This window comes from Brachyhypopomus gauderio, unplaced genomic scaffold, assembly GCF_052324685.1.
Source record: "Brachyhypopomus gauderio isolate BG-103 unplaced genomic scaffold, BGAUD_0.2 sc96, whole genome shotgun sequence".
In the NCBI taxonomy this organism is placed as follows: domain Eukaryota; kingdom Metazoa; phylum Chordata; class Actinopteri; order Gymnotiformes; family Hypopomidae; genus Brachyhypopomus; species Brachyhypopomus gauderio.
The window spans coordinates 484,725-489,354 of record NW_027506917.1 but is presented as its reverse complement, the minus strand read 5'-3'; the positions used below and the strand labels follow the sequence as shown (position 1 = coordinate 489,354).

Here is a 4,630-nt window from a genome sequence, read left to right as displayed (position 1 = left end):
AGCAGCATCTCTGTAGTGACAGCTTCACTTCCACGTCAGCCTCCGTCACAGATGCGCTTCTAGAACCGTAGTGATCAGTGTCAGGCTTGGTCCAGGATGTCAACCCAAGGCGTTCTTGGAGAAAAGTTTCTGAAGCAGTCTTCACAAATCTCCTCACGATGCCCGACTGGAGTGCCTCCTCAGAAAGGTCAGACAGCACTGACCGAGTCTCCCTGCAGCTCATTTGTGCCTTTACTCGGTCCAGAGCCGCAATCCTTTCCAGCATCAGGTTCCTCACTATAGGGATGAGGTCCTGAGCAACCACCTCCTTCACTGCCACTTTGACCCATGCTGAGATTTTTTCCAGCACTTCAATCAAATCCTCCATTTTCATCTAGTTAGGTTAAAGGAAAGTGTAAAAAGTTAATCAGTATCCAAAAGCTTAATGATTTTTAATTATTACTTTTTTTAACCTTAAGCTGATTATTTCTTTAAGAAGTAAAATGCTAATGTAAAGAACATCTACTGTTGTGAAGGTCTGACCAGACATGGCCAAAGGCTCATGTTGCTATGGTAACTCAGACACACAGGCAGATAGGAAGACAGATACAGAGATTCGTACTCACATTGCTTGGCAGTGTATTCCTCAGCTCTTCAGTTAGAACAGCTGGATTAATCCCAGAGGTGGATACGACTCCACCACTTTTCCCACATGGAGGAGTGTTGAGATCCTCAATCACTGCCTCCTCCACTCTAGTACAGCAAATAGCTGTGGTGAAAGAAACATTTACTTTAAGCATCTATGAGGCAGAGACTAATGATGCACATAAGCAAATGTCACTAAAAACAAATTGTGGAAAATTATAGTTATGAATAAATAACCTCATAATGCATCACGTTTTGGTAACATGTAATCACGCTAAATCTCACCTGAAAACCATCTGCTACGGTCTTTCTTTGCCTGCTTGTTTTTCACGCTGGGGGCAGACACATCACAGCCCTCAGGAAGCTCTTCTGCTGGCCCAGCTTTCTTAGACTGTAGTAGAGAAAATGAAGAAAAAATGAGTTTCATGATGACTATCGCAGGGGTTCTCAACTGGTCTCAGCCCGGGACCCACTTTTTCCCCCCATTGTCATTAAGTCGCGACCCACTTTTTTAAAAAAGTTGTCAGTTGCCGTACACCATGCACTTTATGTAATACAACTTGTTTGGTGGTCTTATGAAGGACCGTTTATAAGCTATTGAAATTATTACAAAAAACAGTGTGTAGTGCTCTGGGGCCTTCACGACCGCCACTTGCGTCTGTGTTAAGGTCATTTGTAGACGGTGCCTTAGACGTTGCAGTGGTGAAAGTTGCACATTTAAAATACGTCTATTCCTGACGTAAATAAAGTTGTAGATGTTTATCTTGGTTGCCAGAAACAAGAATTTTATTATAGCACTTTTGCCAATACTGTCTTAGTTATTGAAGAAAATTCCGAATACTCGAACGTGAAACAAACTTTACTGAAGTTTCCTAGTATGCATACGAGTGACTTTTGATCCCATTAAAATTAATTTAAAATTATGTACAGTTATAAAGAAGTGTGTCCTCTTTGGGTCCGACAGAGATGTAGACTGTGTGGGAAAAAATGCGATATTTTTCGCTTGGCCATTTTCAACGCTTAGTGCTAAAGTTTCAGCTCCGTTTTGCGAGTCATGCTGGTGATCGGATTCCTGCATTTGTTGATGGGCAGAGACGAACACGTGAGCGGGAGCTGGAGTCTATCGTTTAACTTTTAAAATACAAACTCAAAAGAAAAGGATGGATATTTTTCCAATTACAAAAAATCCTTACCCATAAAAAAATAATGCTGTCGCCAGTGGCGAGTGAAATAATTATAAAGTAAGCTACATTATGCATTAAACACGTTTCTGTGAAAATACAGGCTGCGGACATACGCGCAGACAGGATAGGGGGAATACGAACATTTCATAATTTGATTTTTTTTTCTCAACACCGCTGGACTCTCAAGGAGAGAATATTAATCTATCTTAATGACCTCAGATGGTTAATAACCAATATTAATTGGTTACACATCTTAAATGTGATAAGAGGCCGTAAAATGAAGTAACTGGGATGTAACCGGATAATTAATGTTAATCTGAGTCGCCATTTGTGGTCGAAAGCAATTTAGTTCTATTTTTGTGCAATATTCTACAATCACTGTTGCTACAAAGCAACTTTAGAGAACTGTCTCGACGAGGAATGTCATTTTCAATAAATAGACTGAGAAGCGGCTCTCTCGAACTTACTCGGACTAAAGTGAGATTATGGAAAAAGCTCAAAGGAACATGAACTTACCCTCATCATTTGTTTAAACATGATCACTTGGAATCTTCACTCCTTTACTCGCACAAGATATCGCTGAACCGCTCTACTAGCTACTTCAACCTCGGTGACGATCAAACCATCTGTGGTTAAATTAAACACTGTCTGTGGCGACTTTTATAGGTCTCCTGCATTGTGACTTCATATGCCGTGTTGTCGTAGGGACGCAGTTAGATAATAACTAAAACTACTAATTGGCCGTGTTGTCATAGTGACAGTTAGATAATAACTAAAGCTACTAATTGGCCGAGTCTTCAAGTGCAAATCACATTGAGCTGGCCCATGTTAATCTCAGTAGTTTGGGCTGGGACATTTATCACACCCACTCTGGCCCTGGACGTGTATCAGATCCACTCCGGTGTTATAAAAATCTGTGCTACCCATCGAATGTCCTACTTAGGTATTTTCATGTCAGTGTACAACGTACACCTATAATTTTTCGTTGTCAGCATTTTTTTCTCTTGAATTCACAATGAGGACTGTCCATTTATTTTGCCAATTTACTTTTTTGTCAACAATTATTAAATATTTTTGTGAATATCCTCGGAAAGACCTGAGAAATATCACTACTGCTTTGTTTCTAATACGTGGAGGTTCCAAATGTCTGCTAATCAGTTTGTTTTATCCTTGCCAGTAAATAACTGTGCTCTCTTTTATCATTCCATCCTAAATGGTTTTAGTTGACTGACCTTGAAAATAGCACTTCGACGTTCGTTCAGTTGGGCTATTTTACATTTTGAATCAATTTTATTAAATACAAGTAAATAACCATGAAATGGTAATGACGCTTGCACTCATCGCAGTCATTTCTGCGATACTCAGTTAAACGTGCAATTGAGGAGAAGTGGGACACGATACCTGTTTCTGATAAAGGGGACATACCCAAAGAGCTTCAACAAATCACAGAGGCAAAATCTCAGAAGTCCCTCCAAGTTTCAAATAAAAGGTCAGTAAAGTTCAAACATATGTTAGTCCAAACATGCTTCCAGCATTAATACTGTAGATTTTATGGTCTATATCGGTTCTAGACTGCGTTAACATCGTATTTGGACTGCGCAGACAGATTACATGGAGAAACCTGTGCACTTCACCTGTTCCAAATGCTCAATTCGGATAACCTCATATTAAGGCTCTAACGTTGGAGGATCCGTGGCTCCGTCCGAAATGCCGTGCAGTAGGCATTAGATTTCAATGCATTACGTTCTGCTCAAATCTTAAAGCAGTGCGTTCTTTCAGTAGGCGACTGGGCAGTTTTCATAACCTCGAACATACTACGTCCGTCATTTACCTATATCATATGATATGGCATATAACGTTATACCACCACAGTTTAAGGACCGCTATTAATTAAAAGCGCCATTCCATATTTGTGTTTTATATAGTTATATTGATTTAGAATCAGCATCAAGACGTCGTCTAGGACTAACAGAGTTACAATAACCATTAACCTCGATTTAGCCTTATTAATAATCCCAAAGCTAGATATATTTATATTTGCAAGGGTTATAATTTTCAAGGGGATAATTTGGCATTTCACTAGCATCACTAAAGTGAGGTGAATCCCCAACTTTGTTATATCAGTTAGACAATTAGGCAACCAAGATTTATAATAAACTAAAATAGAATTAACGTAAAATAATTTGACATACAAACCACTTCTAAACCAAATAAAGTTGGTCAAATCTTTAAAATCAAATCTTTAAATCACAGAAAGTAAAAGTGTCTAAAATTGATGTAAGTGTCATCACCATTGTAGTTTTTATTTTGTGGTTGTACAGGGTGTCCGCCGGGTCTTAAAAAGTACTATAAGTTGATAAATCAATATTGGAAAAATGAAGGCCCTTAAAAAGTATTTAAAAGCCTTAATCGCGATTTTGGAGTAGGGCCTACTGGATTTTCGTTGATATTTTAGCTTTGCAACAAAAAGTATGCAACTATTAAAAATAAGATGTCCCTTTTTTACATCCGGTTTATGTAAAAACTTTTGGGAATCATTTTCACTATCAGTTCGTTTTTAAATTCTCTATTAAGGCTTTATTTTATTATTTTATTTTTCATACAGAAAATAATTCTGGAAATATAATGTGTCGTTTTGCAAATATAACACACGGCAAAGTGAAGGAAAAAAACAATAAAATCCAGTCAGCTCGCGCTCTCCAAATACTTGATTAAAAAAACAAAAATGCTTTGGACGGAACGTACACGTACCATAAGGCCCGTTAGGCTTTTTAAAGGTAAAAATGAGTGGACTAAAGAAAAGAAAGTGGGAACTGAGTGCC

The 4,630-nt window shown here is 38.3% G+C and overlaps 1 long non-coding RNA gene across 1 annotated transcript; it reads right to left on the bottom strand.

Moving 5' to 3' along the window:
- Positions 1–611: 611 nt before the first annotated feature.
- Positions 612–2,445, bottom strand: LOC143496547 (uncharacterized). The gene is made up of 3 exons (XR_013125636.1): positions 2,325–2,445; positions 910–1,015; positions 612–748 (listed from the first exon to the last, which is right to left on the bottom strand). It is a non-coding gene; the product is annotated as an uncharacterized LOC143496547 (long non-coding RNA).
- Positions 2,446–4,630: the final 2,185 nt, after the last annotated feature.